Genomic DNA, 22,839 nt, shown 5'->3' on the forward strand with positions numbered 1-22,839 from the left:
TTCTTTCACCCTCAAGTCTAAGAGACAATGAGGAAACATCCTATTCAATTTCCGAACTTGTTCTAAAATATGTGCATCGTGAGATGGGAACCAGAGTTTAAGGAATCTATTTGTTTCATAGTGCACAATATACATGCCTGTTTTCTGCTTCAAAGTCAAACACTGTCACAGCTATGATTGCTGTCCACAGACCCCTGAATGGTAGTGTGAGTCAAAGATTCATGTTTATTACTAGTTCTTAGATGTCTAGAAATGTTTCCTAACAATACCTATCTCGTAAGTTCAATATAATTATCCCTTGTCAGATTCAGCAGTGGCCCCCCTTGTCTGATTAATCTGGAGCACGATTGAGAAGAAATCTTTTGGATTCTCTCATTGAGTTTTTAATTAAAGTTGTAGCAAATGTCCAAGCAGTAGGGTAGATTAGACCTCTATCAATTATCCTAACTAAGCCTGTAAGTATCACAAATTCAAACACTCACCAAGTCCGTAGATCATAAAGGTCTATTTGGGGGAGGGGGCGGGCACAGGGAGCAGTTTATTGTAAAGTACAAAGCATCAGTGACTTCCTCATAAACGCCAAGCTAGGAACAGGGGGACAGCCATGAAGACAGTGCCCACTATAATCTCTTCCTCTTGATAATCTCTGGTTTCCAGCTGACTGAGTGAGTTTCTTCCGTTGCGGTCACGTCCTCTCTGTAAACTTTAATGGTTTTGTCAGCTTCTGCTGTTAGCAACCGGCTTTCCGACTGATCAAAAGCACAAGCAAATATTCCCGACTCACTGTCCAAAGACCCAGGCTGGACGGCTGCATGGACCCGCTGAAAATTGTAGCCAGTTCTCCAGTCCCAAAGGTGCATGGTGCCATTGTCAGCTCCAGACACAAGTACTCCGTCGGCATTGACTGCCAGCGTGTTGATGATGGCGTTATGACCGGAGAGATTCTGAATGAAGCCTCTGTCAGGGAACTTCCACTGCTTTATGTTATCTGGAGACCCAGATGCAAATGTGTAATATCGTGGATGTAAGACCACAGCCTTGACAGATTTCTTATGATTCGTCAATGTCACTCTTGTCTTTCCAACCACCAGATCCTATAATCGTATTGTGGTATCGTGACTCCCGGTGATAATCTGTGGTTCTGCAGCCTGGAATCTCACGGTAGCAACTGCATTTGCATGTATGGACAACGTGTGCACACTGGCTTTAGTCCTCACGTCCCAGATCCGTGCAGTTGAATTAGACTACAAGTCACCAGGACGTCGATTGTTGGATGCAAATCCAGACCATGCTCTGCACTTAGATGGCCATGATAGTGCCGTATAACCTTGTTATACTCAAGATCCCAGCACTTCACTTGCTTGTCTTCTCCAAAAGAGAACAAGTAGGGGCTCCTCGTGCTCACGATCACACCACGCACCCTGCTGATGTGCCCAGTCAAGGACAGCTTCAATTTGCCACTAGCCAAGTCCCAAATCTTTATAGTTCTGTCGGCAGAGCCAGTAACGAACCACTGATTGCCAGGTTCCACAGCAATGCACCGAACCCAGCCAAGATGCCCACTGATAACCCTATAGAGTTTCCACAGTGGGTGCCACTGGGGTTTGGGCATTGTAGGGGCTTTTTTAGCCATTAATGCAGAGTTCTTGGTATTGCCAGCCTCCATGATCATAGAGTTCATCGCTGTGGGCTGGGAACGGTCAGAAGCTCCTGGGTGTCGGTACTCACTCCCAGAAGGTCCAGTACGATTTGCATCAGCTCTGGCCTGATTCAGCAGCGCCACCGCTAAGGACTGTGCTGCTGACTCACTGGGCATTCTCTGGACCTTGGTATCGGCGGTCAGGGCAACACCAGGTCCTGGTGGGTATGGATGGGTACCTGTCACCAGGTATTCAACATCTTGTCCTTGATTGGCTGGATATTGTTTATGGGGATGTGACTCTGCCGCGTTCTGAGGTCCCTTCTCCTTAAGGTTCTCTTTAGAAGTGTGCATATGCAAGACAGGACCGTACTCATCACGAAGCTTGATTGCCATCTTCCGCTTGTGACTCTCTTCATCCAAAGGCACAGGTTTTCCATTATCAGCTACAAACATGTCATGGGTCCTCTTCAGTGACCTGAACACCAGTGTGTGTACAGAATGCTTCTGAATATCACCGCGGTTCAGCCAGCTCCTCCAGCAGCCAACTAACTAGAGGCAGAATTCGCTGCCACTATTCTACAGCTCCTTCGGGAGACTGGAGCCCTTTGGCAGAAGTGACGCCACCTGCACACGCATATTGGTCGCCCACCACAAGGAGAGAGCCCAGGGGCGGGGTCTAGCCGCAGGGGCGGGACCTAGGCGGAGGCGGAGTTGAGCGGGAGCCACAGGGAGGAGCTTGGCGGGGTTTAGGCGGGGATGGGCGGGATCTTCGGGCGGAGGGGCGGGGCGAGGAGAAGCTGGGCGGGGTTTCCTGGCGGAGGGCGGAGTCTCCTGCAGCAGCAGAGAGAGCATGCCAGCTTTGGAGCCCTGCTTAGGGGCAGGTCCTGCTCCTGGAAGAAGTTTAATGCTCCTTCACGCAGGGATCAGAAATGATAGACAACTTACCGTTTTTACCTTATTTGGCCTGCTGTTAAAGGAATGAAGTTTTGTCTTTTACTTAGGCATAATCTGTGGTTTATGATCTAGCGTTTTCAAATGTTTTTCTGTGTAAAAATAATTGATGTCGTTGGTGTTTGCAATCTTTTTTTTTTTCACTTTTTCTTCAAGATATTTATTAAACACATGAAGTCTTAACCCCGGTTCCATTAGCGCCCCTTGAGTCATTTCAATGTCACAAAAATCTTCAAGGAAAGATGAGCAAGGCCCACGTAGGTATGCCTGTCATTTCTATTGATACATTATTTTGCATGTCATCTAAATCTACTGACTTATAAACAATCCTTAAGTTCTTATTATGTTTTTTTGTTTATTTATTTTTTATTTTTATTTTTTAGTTGTTGAAAAAAAATTCTGCCTCCTCACCATTTCCCATATCCCTTCCCCTCCTCCCACACCTCGCCCCCTTCCACCATTCCCCTCCCCCTCTCCCCCTCTTGAGAATGAAGAGCAGTCCAGATTCCCTGCCCTGCAGGAAGTCCAAGGTCCTCCCACTTCTATCCAGGACCAGGAAGGTGAACATACAAACAGGCTAGGCTCCCACAAAGCCAGTTCATGTAGTAGGATCGGAACTTAGTGTCATTGTTCTTGGCTTCTCATCAGCCTTCATTGTCCACCACATTCAGAAAGTCCGGTTTCATCCCATGCTAATTCAGTCCCAGTCCTGCTGGCCTTGGTGAGCTCCCAATAGATCAGTCCCACTGTCACAGTGGGTGGGTGCACCCCTCGTGGTCCTGACTTCCTTGCTCATGTTCTCCCTCCTTCTGCACCTCATTTGATCTTAAGAGCTCAGTCCGGTGCTCCAATTTGGGTCTCTGTCTCCATCTCGATCCATCGCCAGATGAAAGTTCCCCAAGTTCCCAGTTTTTGCCCGGCAATCTTGTCTACTTCCCATATCCAGGGGGATGACTATATGTTTTTCTTTGGGTTCACCTTCTTATTTAGCTTTTCTAGGATCACAAATTATACGCTCAATGTCCTTTATTTATGGCTAGAGACCAGTTATGAGTGAGTACATACCATATTCATCTTTTTGGGTCTGGCTTATCTCACTCAGGATAGTGTTTTCTATTTCCATCCATTTGCAGGTAAAATTTAAAAAGTCATTTTTTTTTACCACTGAGTAGTACTCTAATATGTATATATTCGACACTTTCTTCATCCATTCATCCATTGAAGGGCATCTAGGTTGTTTCCAAGTTCTGGCTATTACAAATAATGCTGCTATGAACATAGTTGAACAAATGCTTTTGTCATATGATAGGGCATCTCTTGGGTATATTCCCAAGAGTGGTATTACTGGATCTTGGGGCAGGTTGATCGAGAATTTCCTGAGAAATTGCCACACTGATTTCCAAAGTGGTTGCAAAAGTTTGCATTCCCACCAGCAATGGATGAGTGTGCCCCTTACTCCGCAACCTCTTCAGCAAAGGCTATCATTGCTGTTTTTGATTTTAGCTATTCTGTCAGGTGTAAGATGGTATCTCAAAGTTGTTTTAATTTGCATTTCCCTGATCACCAAGGAGGTTGAACATGACCTTAAGTGTCTTTTGGCCATTTGAATTTCTTCTGTTGAGAATTCTCTGTTCAGTTCAGTGCCCCATTTTTTAATTGGGTTAATTAGCATTTTAAAGTCTAGTTTCTTGAGTTCTTTATATATTTTGGAGATCAGCCCTTTGTTGCAGGGTTGGTGAAGATCTTCTCCCAGGCAGTGGGTTGCGTTTTTGTCTTAGTGACAGTGTCCTTTGCTTTACAGAAGCTTCTCAGTTTCAGGAGGTCCCATTTATTCAATGTTGTCCTTAATATCTGTGCTGCTGGGGATCTACGTAGGAAGTGATCTCCTGTGCCCATATGTTGTAGAGTACTTCCCACTTTCTCTTCTATTAGGTTCAGTGTGTTCAGTCTGATATTGGGGTCTTTAATCCATTTTGGACTTGAGTTTTGTGCATGGCGATAGGTATGGATCTATTTTCATTCTTCTACAGGTTGACAACCAGTTATGCCAGCACCATTTGTTGAAGATGCTTTCTTTCTTCCATTGAATACTTTTAGCTCCTTTATCAAAAATCAGGTGTTCATAGGTTTGTGGGTTAAAATCTGGGTCTTCTACTCTATTTCATTGATCCACTTCTCTGTTTTTATGCCAATACCAAGCTGTTTTCAATATTGAAGCTCTGTAATAGAGTTTGAAGTCAGGGATGGCAATGCCTCCAGAAGTTCCTTTATTGTATAAGATTCTTTTGGCTATCCTGGGTTTTTTGTTTTTCCATATAAAGTTGATTAATGTCCTCTCAAGATCTGTGGAGAATTTCAATGGGATTTTAATGGGGATTGCATTGAATCTATAAATTGCCTTTGGTAGAATTGCGATTTTTACTATGTTGATCCTCCCAATCCAAGAGCAAGGGAGTTCCTTCCATTTTCTGGTATCCTCCTAATTTCTTTCTTCAAAGACTTGTCAAATAGATCCTTCATTTCCTTGGTTAGAGTTACCCCAAGATATTTTATGCTAATTTGTGGTTATTGTGAAAGGTGATGCTTCTCTGATCTCCCTCTCTGCTTCCTTATCCTTTGTGTATAGGAGGGCAACTGATTTTTTGGAAGTGATCTTGTATCCTGCCACATTACTAAAGGTGTTCATCAGCTGTAGGAGTTCTTTGCTCTAGTTTTTGTACACTATCATATCATCTGCAAATAATGAAATTTTTACTTCTTCCTTTCCAATCGAATCCCTTTTGATCCTCTTATGTTGTCTTATTGATATTGCTAGAACTTCAAGCACTATATTGAAGAAGTAAGGAGAGAGTGGACAGCCTTGTCGTGTTCCTGATTTTAGTGGGATGGCTTTGAGTTTCTCTCCATTTAATTGGGTGTTTGTTGTAATATGTGCGGCGGGGCTGCGTCCCCAGCACCCCGGCTACCTGGCTAGCTTATACCCTGAAATAATTACACGGACACTGTATTCTTTTAAACACTGCTTGACCCATTATATCTAGCCTCTTCTCGGCTAACTCTCGCACCTGGACTAGCCCATTTCCAATCATGTGTTGTAGCACCCCAAGGTGCGCTTACCAGGAAGATTCTAGCCTAGGTCCATCCTGGGTCGGAGCTGAATCGCGTTTGCCCGGGAGAGAAGAGCATGGCGTCGCTCTGAGCTCACTTCCTCTTCCTCCCAGCATTCTGTTCTGTTTACTCCTCCCCCCTATGTTTTATCCTATGGGGCTAAGCAGTTTCTTTATTACTTAACCAATGACCTTCCTCCATCAGGTGTTAGCTGTAAGTTTGCTATAAATAGCTTTTATTATAGTTAGGTATGACCCTTGTATCCCTAATCTCTCTAAGACTTTTTATCATAAAGGGATGTTGAATTTTGTCAAATGCTTTCTCAGCATCTAATGAAATGATCATATGGTTTTTTTCTTTCAGTTTATTTATATGATGGATTATATTGTTAGATTTTCGTATGTTGAACCAGCCCTGCATCCCTGGGATGAAGTCTACTTGATCATAATGGATAATTTTTCTAATGTGTTCTTGGATTTGGTTTGCCAGTATTTTATTGAGGATTTTCACATCGATATTCATGAGTGAGATTGGCCTGTAATTCTCTTTCTTGGTTTTGGTATCAGGGTACTGTAGCTTGATAAAAGGAATTTGGCAATGACTTTTCTGTTTCTATATAGTGAAATACATTAAGGAGTATAGGTATTATGTCTTCTTGGAAATTCTGGTAGAATTCTGCATTGAAACCATCTGGATGGACCTGGGGTTTTTTTTTTGGAAGAGAGGTTTTTTATAACAACTTCTAATTCTTTGCGACTAACAGCTCTATTTACTTTGTTCACCTGGTCCTGGTCTAACTTTGGTATATGGTACTTATCTAAAAAAGTGTCCATTTCTTTAACATTTTCCAATTTTGTGGCATACAGGCTTTTGTAGTAAGATCTAATGATTTTCTGAATTTCCTCTGTGTCTGTGGTTATGGCTCTCTTTTCATTTCTGATCTTGTTAATTTATGTATTCTCTCTGCGCTGTTCAATTAGTTTGGATAGGGGTTTATCAATCTTGTTGATTTTTTTCAAAGAACCAGATTTTCATTTCATTGATTATTTGGATTGGTTTCTGTGTTTCTATTTTGTTGATTTCAGCCCTTAGTTTGATTATTTCCAGTCTTCTACTCCTCCTAGGTGAGTCTGCTTCTTTTTTTTTAGAGCTTTCAGGTGGGGTTCCATGAGCTGTAGAAAAGAAGGTATATTCTTTTCTATTTAGGTGGAATGATCTATAGATGTCTGCTAAGTCCATTTGATTCATTACCTCCCTAATCCTCTTATTTCTCTGTTAGGTTTCTGTCTGATTGACCTGTCCATTGGCAAGAGAGGAGTGTTGAAATCTCCTACTATTAGTGTGTGTGGTTTGATGACTGCCCTGAGTTTTACTAATGTTTCTTTTACGTAAGTGGTTGCTTTTATATTAGGGGCATAGATATTCAGGATTGAGACTTTGTCCTGATGAATTGTTCCTGTTATGATTAAAAAATGTCCTTCTCCATCTCTTCTGATTGATTTTAGTTTGAAGTCAACTTTGTTAGAAATTAGTATGGCCACACCTGCTTGTTTCTTAGGTCCATTTGCTTGATAAACCTTTCCCCAGCCCTTAACTCTGAGTAGATGTCTGTCTTTGTTGAGTCCATTGATATTAGGTGATATTAATGACCAGTGGTTGTTAACTCCGGTCATTTTTTTCTTTTTTTAGTAGTAGAATTTGTGTGTTTCCCTTCTTCGAGTTGTGCTGATGAAGGGTCATTAGATGTCTGAGTTATTGTGGGCATTTTTGGACTCCTTGGGTTGTGATTTTCCTTCTATTACTTTCTGTAAGGCTGGATTTGTGGCTATATATTGTTTAAATTTGTTTTTATCCTGGAAAATTTTGTTTTCTCCATTTATAGTGAACGAAACCTTGGCTGGGTATAGTAGTCTGGACTTGCATCCGTGGTCTCTTAGTTTCTGCAGTACATCTATCCAGGATCTTTTGGCTTTCATGGTTTCCATAGAGAAGTCAGGTGTAAGTCTGATAGGTTTACCTTTATAAGTAACTTGACCTTTTTCCTTTGCAACTCTTAATATTATTTCTTTATTCTGTATGTTTTGTGTTTTGATTATTATATGGCCAGGAGATGGTTTTTTTTTTTTTTTGGTCCAGTCTATTCGTTGTTCTGTATGCTTCTTGAACCTTCAAAGGAATATCTTTCTTTAGGTTGGGAAAGTTTTCTTCTATAATTTTATTAAATATATTTTCTGGACGGTTGAGCTGTACTTCTTTTTCTTCTACCCCTATTATTCTTATGTTTGGTCTTTTTATTGTGTCCCAGATTTCCTGAATGTTTTGTGATGAGAATTTGTTGGTTTTGCTGTTTTCTTTGATCGGTGTGTTTATTTTCTCTATGGTATCTTCAGTGTTTGACATTCTTTCTTCTAACTCTTATAATCTGTTGGTAGTACTTGTCTCTGTAGTTCCTGTTCATTTACCCAGATTTTCCATCTCCGTCCTTCCCTCGGTTTGTGTTTTCTTCATTACTTCCATTTCATTCTTCAAGTCTTGAACCATTTCCCTTACCTGTTTGATTGCTTTTTCTTGTTTCTCTTGGGTATCTTTGAGCGATTTATTCATTTCCTCTACCTTTTTGTTTGTAATCTCTAATTGTTTATGGCCCTATCTGTTCATACTGAGTGGCTTCATCAATGCATTACACATTATTGTCAAGGTAGCAAAATTTATTATGAAAATTAATTTTCAAGACCATAGTGGTGTGAAGAGCATTGGCTGGTTGTACTGGACTGAAATACTGTGACCTAGAGTACTGGAGACTGAGAGACCATGTTTACCATGATGCACATACTGCATTTTTAATGATGGAGGATCAATCTGCACTTTTTATTCTGTTGTATCACAAAACTCATCATTATTGTGAACAAGGCACAGTGACTATTTAGTTTCACAGGTCTATTATAACAAATAACGCGTACTCAATGACTTAATACAACAGACAAATCTTCTCTAGTAAACCAGAGGTTCAGAAGTCGGGAGACAAAAACAAAGAAGGATGGTATTCCTCTGAAGGTTCTTAGTGGTAATCTAATCTTCCAATACCTCATTTCCAGCTTCTGGGGATGTAGGCAGTCTTCCCAAGACCTTTGTTTCTAGGTTTCTTCTGATTTGGAGCAGCCATTTCTTATCTTATAAGATTTCAGTGATTTGATTTAGTACCTAACATAAATCTAGAGTGATCTAATCTCCAGATTCTTAACTTTATTACATCTATCTTCAAATGTCTACATATGCAAAAATGCCAGGATGTCTTACTTAGACTTGTTATAGGGATATTATTCAACCCTTTGTAGAGGCCTGAAGAGTCCCGTAAGTATGTGTGATTTATTTCTACACTGTTTGATGCAAAGACATATGTTTTACGCTGACAGTTTTATGTTTATCTGAAGTAAATTAGTAGTGGGGAAAGACACTGAGGATGCAGCTGTGGAGAGTGATTCTGAGTGGCTAACTGAAGGCTTGGGCTTGCTTTCCTCTCAAACCACCACAGCTCAAGTTTCACTCAGAATTTATTCTTGTTTTCAAGGTGAACCTAAGTCCTCAATTATATGCTCTAGCATTGAACTATATCTTCTGTTAACTCAGTACTATATTTTTCCTTTGCAAAATTATCACAGCAGACAGAGTTTTTTTTTTAGATCTTTTGAACATCTGATTTAGTTTCCATGGAACTTTTTAGATGGGGCTGTTGAGCTGATGGTCCATTTCTTAATAATCTGCCTTAACATTCTTTTCACTACTGGATGTGGAGAATGATCAAACCAGCGTCCATTTGGACAGAATTCTTTTAGTCTTTTCTTGTCAGTTCCCAAATATACACTATTTTCCTATAGAGGACAATGGGGGAATTCCCTTTTACTTTGCTACTACTTATTCTAATAACATGCCTCCTCATCACAAGATATCTTACTGTTTTTTTTTTCTTCCTTTCATAAATACCAAATTCTATCACTGAGCTACACTCTTAAAATTTATCCTTTGTACTTTGGAGAGATTTTTCCCCCAGCATTATATCATCATTGCCAATCTATAAAGAACTATAACAGATCTGAGACCATATAACTCCTACACTTACAAGATTACTCACCAGAGTTTGAGGCAGGAGTAGTTATAAAAACCAATTGAAAAAAAAAAACAATCGACACAGATAAAGGACTTCTTAAGAATATTATGTCAAAGAGCATGTTACCACTGACACAATACAAATGAATTTTGATTACGTCTACTTGAGCAGTGGCAGACATTTTAGGAAAAAATAACAATATCTAAGGGACGTGAGATATTTCAACATGAAGAGTGCATATTAATAAACCCATTGGTGTGGTAAAAGATACCCTTTCTCTATTCCAACACTGTCACCAGTAAAAAATCCTTGAAAAGAGAGGTCAGAGCAAAGGACATTCAGAGATTCTGTTTAGAGGACACTCAATATTGTGAGAGTTGCTTGGAGAAACCTTTAAACAGAATCTAATCAAACATTGAATTCAAGGTCATTCCTTGGATATTGTCAATTAGATAAAAGACAATTTTATTTTTGTTTGTTATTTTGAAACCAATATTTTAAATAAATTATGTTTAGTAAAAGCGAAAGATATTAGAATGCTATGGCAATTCTATATTGAATACTCTTTGCTCTTCTTTTGTTTCTTTTTCAGAAGTTTTGATTTTCACTTAACATGTAGAACCATGAGTTTTATTATACAACATCATACCTATTTTACTTTCATCGTGATCAAACACCTTCAATTACCCTCTCTTTTATTCCTCTCCCTAACTAGTCCATTTGTCATCCCAAATATTTCACTTTATGTTTTATTCATTCTACATAATTCCAGAAAACATGATACTAAGTGGTGATACTTGGAAGAATCGAGTTAATGAATTTGGTAAGACATTAACACAGGGCATGAGCCTCTCCACTTTCCTTTAGGTTGTCTTTATCATGCCAGTTATACAAAAATACACAAACCTTGCAAATTTATAGTGACTAAACTTTATGGAAAAAAGTTAGCTTACTCATAAATAACTTATTTTAAATATCTCAAAAATATTCAAAATAAAGAAAACAAAATGAAAATCTATATTCTGTTAAGTACTAACATGTGCGGGTGGTGGTTGCTTCCTAAGCAGTAATGTTTTCAGTCTTGCTATAATATAAACTTAGAAGTGACATACCAATCAATTAAATGTTATTTTGGTAGATAAGAACATCACTCTCTTTTTCTTTTTTGCTTAAAAATTTATTTTTAGCTTATATAAAAACAGCCAAACAGATCAAAGTAACTGAACTGTAGGTCCCGATGCAGATCCACATACCTATGGAAATCTGACTTTTTATAAAATGCCAGAAATATGCAATGGAAAAAAGAGAGCTTCTTCAACAAATGGTGCTCGTCTAACTGCATGACTGCATTTAGAATAATGCAAAGAACTGGCTTTGTGGGAGCCTAGGCAGTTTGGATGCTCACCTTACTAGACCTGGATGGAGGTGGGTGGTCCTTGGACTTCCCACAGGGCAGGGAACCCTGATTGCTCTTCGGGCTGACAATGAAGGGAGACTTGATCAGGGGAGGGGGAGGGAAATGGAAGGCGGTGGCGGGGAGGAGGCAGAAATCTTTAATAAATAAATAAATACAAAAAGAGATTCCTATCTATCATTCTGCACAAAACTAAAGTCCATGTGTATAGGTAGAGACTGCTCATTTTGTTTCCCAGCTGTCCAACCTGAATAATAGCATAGAAACTATATTAAATACAACATTGTTTGGCCAATAGCTTATGCATATGTATAGCTAACTCTTACATCTTAAATTAACCCATTTCTATTAATCATCATGAATCACCACGAGGTTGTGACCTACCAGTAAGTTCTGGCTGGCAGCTGGAGTCTTTCTCATATATAAATATACATATATATATATATTTTTTTTTAATTGAAAAAATTTCCTCCTCCTCCCTGCCTCCCATTTTCCTCCCCCTCCCCCCACTCCTCTCCCCCTCCCTCTCCAGTCCAAAGAGCAGTCAGGGTTTCCTGGGCAGTGGGAACTCCAAGGTCCTTCCCCCTCCATCCAGGTCTAGGAAGGTGAGCATCCAAACAGGCTAGGCTCCCACAAAGCCAGTACATGCAGTAGGATCAAATCCCAGTGCCATTGTCCTTGGCTTCTCAGCAGCCCTCATTGTCTGCCATGTTCAGAGAGTCCGGTTTTTTCCCATGCTTTTTCAGTCCCAGTCCAGCTGGCCTTGGTGAACTCCCAATAGTTCAGCCCCACCGTCTCAGTGGGTGGATGCAGCCCTCATGGTCCTGACTTACTTGCTCATGTTCTCCCTCCTGCTCCTCATTTGGACCTTGGGAGCTCAGTCCTGTGATCCAATGTGGGTCTCTGTCTCTATCTCCATCCTTCTCCAGATGAAGATTCTATGGTGAGTTTTTCTCCTTCAGCAACTACAAGGCATCTCCTTGACTCTGCCTATTCTCTCGCTATATATATCTGTTCGTATTCCCTGCCATTGGCCAAAACAGCTCATCTAATAACCAATGGTGATAAAGTACAGAAATAACAAACAGAGAGGAATCCCATATCGCATTTGGATCAAAGGCCCAACCTAAAACCATAAACACTGAATCTGATAGAAAAGAAAGTAGGGAATAGCATTGAGTTTATTGGCATAGGAGAAAACTACCTAAACAGAATACCAATAGCACAGGTACATGAAGATCAACAATTGATAAATGGTACCTCAGGAATATGAAAAGCTTCTGGAAAGCAATGGACACTACCATGGGACAAAAAGGCAGCCTACAGAATGGGAAAAGAATCTCACCAATTGGACATCTAACAGAGGACTAATATCCAAAATCTATAAAGAATTCAAGAAGCAAAACATCAACACACCAAATAATCCAATTTAAAAATGAGATGTAGATCTATATAGAATTTTCAACAGAAAAATCTCAAATGACTGAGAAACACCTGAATAAATGTTCAATAGGCTTAGTCATCAAAGAAATCAAAATCAAAACAACTTTGAGATTTTATCTTACTCCTGTCAGAATGCTTAAGATCTAACACACAGTGACAGCTCGTGCTGGCAAGGATATAGAGTAAGGATAACACTCCTCTGTTGGTGATGGGAATATAAACTTGTACAGCCACTTTGGAAATCAATACAGAGTTTCCTCAGAAAATTGGTAATTAATCTACATCAAGACTCAACAATACCACTCCTGGGCATATACTCAAAAGATGCTCCATCCTACTGCAAGGACACTTTGCTCAACTGTGTTCAAAGCTGTTCTATCCATAATGTCTAGACATTGGAAAACAACTAAGAATGGATTTCTAAAAATTGTGGTACATTTACAGAATAGAGTATTACTCCATCTGTTAAAAAATGATAACATGCAATTTGTTGAAAAACAGATTGAACTAGAAAGATTCGTTCTGAGTACAATAGCCTAGACCTCATATGACAAAAAAAGTCATATAAAAGTGAGCCTATACTCACTTTTAAGTGGATATTAACTATTAAATAAAGAGTAGTCATTCTACAATCCATAGACCCATAAAGACACATCATGCTTTTCTTTAATGTATTAGATTTTAAATAATACCAAACCAAGTTCCCACTTCCTCCATGCCTCTCATTGCCTCCACACACTCTCCTACCCCATCCCCATTCACTCCTCAGAGAGGGTAAAGCACATTGTTTTGGGGAAGGTCCAAGGCCCTCCCTACTATCTCTAGGATGAGCAAGGTATACTTCAAAGAGAATAGATTCCCAAAAGCCAGTGCATGCAGTAGGAATAAATCCTGGTGCCATTGCCAGTGGCCCCTCAGTCTGCCCCAGCAATTCAAATGTCAACCACATTCAGAGGGACTAGTTTGGTCCTTGCTTCTTCCTTCCAAGTTCAGCTGGAGTTGGTGAGCTCCTATTAGCTCAGGTAAACGGTTTCAGTGGGTGAACCCCTCATGGTCTTGACCTCTTTTCTCATATTCTCTCTCCTTCTACTCTTCAGCTGGACTTTGGAAGCTTAGCCCAGTGATCCACTGTGGGTCTCTGCCTCTATTTCCATCAGTTGATGGATGAAGGCTCTATGGTGATATTAAAGATATTCATCAGTCTGACTAAGGGCAAGTCTAGATCGGGCCCCCTCTCCTCTTTTGCTTAGGGTCTTAGCCGGGGTCATCCTTGTGGATTCCTGGGAATACCTCTGGAGCCAGGTTTCTGCTAACCCTATAATGGCTCTCCAAATCAAGATATCTCTCTCCATTCTCATCTCTGTCCTTCCTCCATCTTGAATATCCCATTCCTTCAAGTTCTTCTCATCCCTCCTCTTCTTTTTCTACCCTCCCTTGTCCCCCTACTCTCATGCTCTCAATTTTATCAGGCAACTTTTTCTGTTTCTAATTTTTAGGTAGTTCTATATATATTTTTCTTTGGGTTTATCTTATTACTTAGCTTCTCTAAGATCATGAACTATGGGCTCAATATCCTTTGTTTATAGCTAGTATCCACTTACAAGTGAGTACATACCATATTCATCTTTTGGGGTCTGGGTTACCTCACTTAGGATAGCGTTTTCTAATTTCATCCATTTGCATGCAAAATTGAAGATATCATTTTTTTCTGCTCAATATGGTACTTTAATGTGCAAATGTGCCACTTTTTTATCCATTCTTTGGTTGAGGGGCATCTAAGCTAAGTTGTTTCCAAATTCTGGCTATTACAAATAATGCTGCTATGAACATAGTTGAACAAATGCTGGTGTAGTATGATTGAGCATCCTTTGGGTATATGCCCAAGTGTGGTATTGCTGGATCCTGAGGTAAGTTAACTCCCAATTTCCTGAGAAACCGCCATACTGATTTCCAAAGTGGTTGTACAAGTTTGCATTTCCCCTACCAATGGATGACTGTTCCCCTTACTGCACAGCCTCTCCAGCATAAGCTATAATTGGTGTCTTTTATCTTAGTCATTCTAACAGGTGTAAGGTGGTATCTCAGAGTTGTTTTGATTTCCATTTCCCTGATGGCTAAGGATGTTGAACATTTCCTTAAGTATCTTTCGGCCATTGGAGATTCTTCTGTTGAGAATCCTATGTTTAGTTCAGTACCCCACTTTTTAATTGGGTTATTTAGAATTTTAATGTCGAATTTCTTGAGTTCTTTATATATTTTGAAGATCAGCCCTTTGTCTGATGTGGGGTTGGTGAAGATCTTTTCAGTACACTGCCCTTATGTTTTATTGACTGTGTCCTTCTCTTTACAGAACCTAATTCAGTTACGGGTTTTTTTTTTATTGTTGTTCTCAGTGTCTGTGCTACTGGGGTTATATTTAGGAAGTGGTCTCCTGTGCCCATGCATTTGAAAATAGGTAGGATCAAATGTAAAAATGGCCGTCCCACCAAAAGCAATATGCAGATTCAGTGCAATCCCCATCAAAATCCCAACACAATTCTTCACAGACCTTGAATGAACAATAATCAACTTCATATAGAAAGACACATCATTCTTAAAGCAAGAGTCTCATTGAAGAATACTAGACAAGAAAGCTAGAAAATGTATATACATGAATGACCATGTGCTTCCCTTGTGAGACACAAAGTGTTATAAACACCTGAATGTCTTAAGGTCTAAATGGCAATTCCTCCTGTGCCAGCAGAGCTTATTCGTCCTTTGTGGGAACTAATCTCTAACAAAGGCAGCGTATCCTGCTCATCATATCAGACTTGTTTTAATTTGCACAATTATATCCTTTCTTACTACCGTGTCAGTTCTAATACAATAAATTACTGGTCACCCCATTTTAAAAATCTCTCCCTCTTGTATTGACATATAACTTTCTATGGATTTTCCCCATCCTTTCCTGGAATTGTTCATTTCTTTTAAATGCAAACAAGCAAGCTCACAAATTTTAGGTGTACAAGCTATGTAGAAAAGAATGGGCAGTTGTGAAGAGTTTTTATATGCTAGACACTTTTCGTCTTGTAAACTTTTTCAATCTATGTTAGTATCATATTCATGGGAATGAACAGCATGCAGTGTCCCAGTCTTATAACCTAAGGTAGGTAGTGAGTTAAAATGTAGGTAAAAATATCCAAGCTATGAATATTTGTATATTTTGACATTTAACAAGAATATTTCTTCCACACTGTAAGCCCTTATAGAGTTTTACTTGATATATTTCTAAACATGGAGCGATTCATTTCTACTTTGTCACTTCAGGCTTAAGGGACACATAATCTACCTATGCACCAGCATAAAATTCACCTGTCTTTTTTCTACTGTGTGATTTATTGCTTAGAACATTGTGGAGCCACAAAATGCTTTAATGCTTTATGTTTCTACATTTATTTATCCCTAGGTAGTCACTTTCATGGAAGTGTGAGGAATATTGAGAAATTGTAGAATTTATATGGAAAATGACATCTTAAGTATGTGAAAAAGTCTTTTTTAGTTAAGAGTTTCTGAAACTGAGATTTCTAAAAGCTTCTTCAAAACTGCCCAGGGCTCAGGTATGTCCACAAGTTCTTCTTAGGTCTCATGTGAAAGTCTCTCACTAGGGTAGAATTTTTTCCCTATACTTTGGAAGAAATGAGGCTTTTGTCATTTTCAATAAAGTCACTCAACAAAGAACGGCAATATTACCCATAATCCCCCTGTCACTTCTGGTGCCTGAGATTTCCTACTTCCTTTTTCTTTTCTTTCAGGGGATAGGAAATGTAAGGACATAGGTTATTTGGCTCTTTGTGGCAATATAACAAAAATTTCAGACTCAGTGATTTGGGAACACATAAGTATTTAATCACAATTACAGATTTTAAATTCAAGAACAAAACACAGGTTGACTAAGTTGTGGGAAGGACTACCCCCCTCTAGAAAGAAGTTCTACTGAGTATACATGTGGCAGAAAACAAGGAAAGGCAAATCCTGCTGAGCAAATCACCCATTAAAAGCCCATCACCAACATCCACTAGATGGTTCGCCAGGTTACAACATAGACATGCTACAGAGAAAGGAACATTGAAATCATTCTAGGCTTAATATCTTTCTCAGGTTTGCATGTATTTCTACAAGGTTTGGGAATGATGATTTAATGCATGTCTGCTCAGGAGTAACTTAAAATTCAAAGCTGTACTGAGAAATAATTTACATCTTTTGAGGTAAAATTATAAAATATTAAACACAACTTAATGCATAGCATTAGACCTATTGAAAATTAATGTATCCATGTATTAATATATACATATGGAATTCCAATATTTTTAATATAAAATAAATGTCTTTATAGTTATACCACACCCCAAAGTAGCTACTATTATGAGTTAGACTGTAGAGAAATAGTTTGTTATTTTGATGCTTATGTAAATGGGAAAATTTAGCATATCCTCATTTGTGTTCACTAGCTATGATTTCAATTTTTGTACACTTCAACTATATTTGATTGCCCTCTCTCTCTCTCTCTGTCTCTCTCTCTTTCTCCCTCTCTCTGTCTCTGTCTCTGTCTCTCTCTCTCTCTCTCTCTCTCTCTCTGTGTGTGTGTGTGTGTGTATGTCTTTACTTGCTGAATGCTATGCCAATGTATCAGTATCACAGTTAATGTATTTTAAAAGGAAAGATGACAATATTTCAAATGATTGGGTCATATAAGTAAAATGGCTTCAAGCATTCTGTATATCATTATAAACATGTTTTCTTATTTCATGAATAAATGCTGGTTACAGGGAGTATAACTTATATGTATGTCTAATTTTATAAACAAAATGCCAAATAATTTCTAAAAATGACTGTGCTGTTTTATATCACCACCAAAAACTGATTACAGCTTCCATCGTCTATAACTCATAAATAGTGCTGTCCTCTGTCTTTCAAAACTTTGACATTGCAGTGAGCACACATGTAGTGCATTGTTATGTATTGCATTTTTATTTATGTAGTGGGTAATTTTGAAAATAATTTCACAAGATGTTCTGGTTCAAGCTTAAAATTAGTATTTTAATAGATTGTTCCCATTTCTTACACTTGACTTTAAATATAAGTTGTTTGATATATGAATTCTTTATATAATTATTTCTAGGTAAAATATTTTGAGTAATAGAATGTTGATACAATACAGATAATACTGAGTTTTCTTTTCTCTGATTAAACTTTATTAGTCTATACACTGTTGTTTTAAATAGAGGAGTTAAAGAAAAACTTTTCATTGTTTTCCATGGTCTTAAAATTTTCACTATACAAGATTTTCACTTTTGGGAGTATGTTTATTCCAAGGTGTTTTGATCCTGTGTGAATGTTTTTTTTTCCTGATTTCTTCCTATGTATGTTTTTCATTTGCATATAGAAAAATTCCTGATTTCATAGGGTTAATTTGCATCCTTACATTTATGAATATATCAACTGTAGTGCCTTCTGGCAGACCCTTTAGAGCATTTTTATGTGCAGAACGATATCATCTGTAAATAAGGATATTTTGCTGTCTTCTTTTCCCATTCTTGTCCCCTTTTATCTCTTTCACTTGTCTCACCGTTCTAGCTAAACCTCCACTTACTATAGTGAATGTGAGAGGGAAAAATGAACATCCTTGTCTTAGTCAAATTTAGGTGGAAATGCTTTCAGTTTTTCTACATTCAATATGATGCAGATAGTGTACTTCATGTAAATTGCTTTTATTATGTTGAGATATGTCTTCTGTTTTCCTAGGTTCTTCAGGTGCTTTTATTCTGAATGGATGTAGGCTTTTTTTCAAAGACGTTTTCTGTATCCATTGTAATTTTCATATTTTCTTTTGCTTGAGTCTACTTATGTAGTAATTAATTGATTTATATACATATACCCAACCCTGCATCACTAGGATGAAGACAATATGATCATGGTAGACAATCTTTTTGCTATGTTCTTCAATTTTGTTCAAAAGTATTTTATTAAAAATTTTTCATGCAAAACTCAAGATGTCATTGTTTTTACTGCTAAGTAGCATTTTAATGTGAGAATGTGCCACATTCTCTTTATTCATTCTTCAGTTGAGGGACATCTAGGTTGTTTCCAGGTTTTGGCCATTACAAATAATACTGCTATGAACACAGGTGAGAAAATGTCTTTGTAGTATGATTGAGCATCTTTCGGGTATATACCCAAGAGTGGTATTGCTGGATCCTGAGGTAGGTTGTTTTCCAAATTTCTAAATGGATGGAAGTAGAAAACACTATTCTGAGTAAGGTAACCCAGACCCCAAAAGAAGAATATGGTATGTACTCACTCATAAGTAGACACTAGCTATAAACAAAGGATATTGAGATTCTAGAGAAGATAAGTAATAAGATAAACCCGAAGAAAAACATATAGATACACATAGAAAGTTGAAATAGACAAGATTGCCTGGCAAAGTTGGCAGCATGATGGTGGGGGAGAATGGAGGGTAGAATAGAAAGAGGGGGTTAGAAGGGGAGGTTTGAGGAGAACTTGAGGGAATGGGATAGTTGAGATGGTGGAAGGACAGAGATGAGAGCAAGGAAAAATATATCTTGATTGAGGGAACCATTATAGGGATAGCAAGAAATCTGGCTCTAGAAAAATTCCCAGATTTCCAGAGATGACCCTGGCTAAGACCCTAAGCAAAGAGGAGAGGGTACCTGAAGTGGCCTTGATCTGTAGTCAGACTGATGAATATCTTAAATACCACCATAGAACCTTCATCCAGACACTGATGGGAACAGAGGCAGAGACCTGCATCACAGCACTGGACTGAACTCCCAAAGCCCAGTGGAAGAGTGGAAGTGATGAAAATATAAGCAAAGAGGTCAAGACTATGATGAGTTCTCTCACTGAAACAGTTTACCTGAGCTAATAGGAGCTCACCAAATTCAGTGGGACTGGGAAGGAATAATCAAACCAAACTACTCCCTCTGAATGTGGTTGACAGTTTAATTTGCTGGGACAGACTGAGGGGCCACTGTCAGTGGCACCAGGATTTATCCCTACTGCATGTACTGGCTTTTTGGGATTCTAGTCTCTTTGGATGTATATCTTGCTTATCCTTGATGTAGTGGGGAGGGCCTTGGAATTTCCCCCAGAGCAACAGGCCTTAACTTCCCTGAGGAGTGGATGGAGGTGGGGAGGATATATGGAGGAAATGGGAGAAGTGGAGGGAGTGGAAATTTAGATTGGTATGTATAATGAAAAAGATAGTTTTTTTCTTTTTTAAAAAAATAAATTTAAAATGTGTATAATCCTTTACAAAAAAACTTATTCGTGTGCATTCATAAGAAATAGTGTTATCTAAATTACTTTTCTCTTGGGTCTTTATCTGCCTCGGCATCAGGGTAATTTTGGTTTTATAAGATAAATTTGAAAATGTCCTCTACTTTCATCTTTTGTTAAATTGTTTGAGATAGAGTGGTGTTAAATATTCTTTGAGTATTTGGAAAGTTGTCTTCTCAACCCATTTGATCCTGTGCTTGCTTTAGTCGACAGTTAAAAAATATTATTTCTTTTAATGAATATTACAGATCTATTTAACTTAATTTTTCTTGATTTAGTGTTTATATGCCTGATACATATAGAAATTAATCATAATTTTTAATACATGATCTTAGAGATTTTGAAGTTTCTTCAGTATCTGTGATAATGTCTCCATTTTCATCTTCAATTTGTTTACACATAGATGGAACATAGCAGAATATAGGATCAATGGGCATGTTTATTTTATTAAATCATAAATGAATATATACAGTTTATCAAAATTTTCTAAATTAAAAATACCATTCTTAGAAAGTGAAAAATATACATTCAAAATGAAGACTTAAGAAAAGAATTTTATTATTATTATATTTTGAGAATGCAAAATACAGAAAAAATAACAATCAATTTTTTTACTTCCAAAAATGTTTATATTTTTCTTCATGCAATATATTTTGATCATGCTTCCTTCTCCCCCACCACCCAGAACCTCCCACCCTCATTCTCAGACCTACTTCATAGGTCACCCTATGAGCTATTTCATCTCTGGTTTTTGAGTGTTTGTTATGGGTTCTATTTCATGAAGTAGTTCTTAAATCTAATTGTGAAGGTTTTTGATTGCTCTTCTGGCATTTTTGCCACTGTTGCACTAGACTGTATTGCAGGCAGGTAAGAGTTGTAGGTTGCAGGACTTGTATCTGAGTAATATTGATGCTTTTATTTCTCCTTCAATATTTACAAAATATCTTCCATTACTGTGAATGCCAATCATTAGGGATGAAATGTCTAGCTAGGCACCAGCTCTAGTTTTCCCTTGTTTGCTGACATAAGTAAGTGCTGTCTTCTGCAATAGATTCTAACCCTCAGATTGCAAAGAAAAAAATTAACAGTTTCTTTGTCTATTGACTCCTTTGGCCAATAACTCAGTAAAATGTTCTTTGTTTCTGTCAGTAGAGGCTTTGCTTGGTGGCATATATCTAGTTACATAATTACTTTCTATAATTTGGTGACTCCATTTATATTCTCTTAATATATGGGCACATTTTAGAAATCTTGAGCAGTAGTAGGTTACAGTATGGGTTTTTAAATGACCTTTACATTTACCCTTCTTTCCATTTTTATCCTGTTTTATTTTGTATTTTATTATTCACAGAGCAAAGAAAGGACATTAAAGGATGCAAAAGTAAAGACAAAGTCTCATATAAAGTCTGGCTCATAGGAGCAACACCTTTCACTTCAATGGAAACTTGAAAGCCAAAGAGTCTACGAGCTCTGAGAGACCACAAATTCCAGCCCATATTCCTATCCCCACCAAAATTTTCCATCACAATTAATGGAAAAGAAGTGCATTCAACAATAAAACACAATTTAAGCAATTTTTATTTATCAATATATTTCTACAGCAGCAACTAAGAAAATAACTTTAGTTTTAAGAGGCTAACTACATCAGAAAGGACTCAAGGAATAAATAATGACAATAAAACAGTAAGTTAAAAAAGAGGATATACATCTCAACAACAAAATGAATAGAACCAATAAGAACTGTTCATTAATAACCCTTAATATTAATGGTCTCTATTCCTCAATAAAAAGATATTAGAAAACACAATCTGCCTTTGGGCTGCATCCAATATATGAACTTTACCATCAAGGTGAGGGTAAAAGCAAATGGATCCACACAAACAGATCAAAGAAGCAAATATGTATAGTTATTTTAATACTGGACAATATAGACTTAAAAAAAGCTAATGATAAAAGATAGGGAAGAACGTTACATACTCATTAAAAGGAAAAATCACTAAGAGGATATTACATTTCTAAATATTTATATGTTATCTCTAATTTTATTAATTTTGCTTTTCTCTCTTTTCAGTTAATTCAGTTAAATTTAGATAATCTTTTTATAAAGAATTGATTATTGTTTTAATTTATTCCTTGTATATTTATGTTTCATTTCTAGCTCATTAATTTCACAACCAATATAGAGTATTTCTTGTGTCTACTCCTTTTGAATTTTACTTGTTCTTAGTTTTATACTGAATTCAGTAATAAAATTTAGTTATGAGTTTTACCTTTGTCAAAATTGTTGAGCTGACACCAAATACTATAAATTGTCCTCTTATGACTTCTATCATGTGTAGCATCGATTTTGCAAAATTGTTCATGTTCATTTTATTCTAGTATTTTTTTATGGTTTATTTAACTTTTTATTTTATGTGCATTGGTGTGAAGGTGTCAGATCTCCTGCAACTGGATCTTTAGACAGTTGTGAGCTGCCATGTGGGTGCTGGGAATTGAACCCAGGTCCTCTGGAAGAACAGTCAGCACTCTTAACCACTGAGCTATCTCTCCAGCCCCTCTAGTATTTTTTTAACTAATGTCATCACTCTACTAAATGAGCACCATATGAATTAGATTCCTAATGATTTATTGTTGTACACATAAACTTGTAGGTACATTCCTAAACTTTTATTAGAAAAAAATCATTTTGGAGTAAATGATAAGTAATACAGAGATTCGCAGGTTATCAAGATACAGTGATGGAGCACCTGTTGAATGTTAAATTCTAAGAAGCTCTTTTGTGTCCTTGTCCCTCTTCTTAGCACTTGAGGATCATTGCAGAAGAAGATGCAGAAACTG

At 37.8% G+C, this 22,839-nt stretch overlaps 1 pseudogene; it reads right to left on the bottom strand.

The window, feature by feature from the left end:
* Positions 1-522: 522 nt before the first annotated feature.
* Positions 523-2,494, bottom strand: LOC142837190 (pleiotropic regulator 1 pseudogene; annotated as a pseudogene).
* Between the last annotated feature and the right edge of the window lie 20,345 nt (positions 2,495-22,839).

The sequence above is a fragment of the Microtus pennsylvanicus genome, chromosome 17, assembly GCF_037038515.1.
Source record: "Microtus pennsylvanicus isolate mMicPen1 chromosome 17, mMicPen1.hap1, whole genome shotgun sequence".
In the NCBI taxonomy this organism is placed as follows: Eukaryota; Metazoa; Chordata; class Mammalia; order Rodentia; family Cricetidae; genus Microtus; species Microtus pennsylvanicus.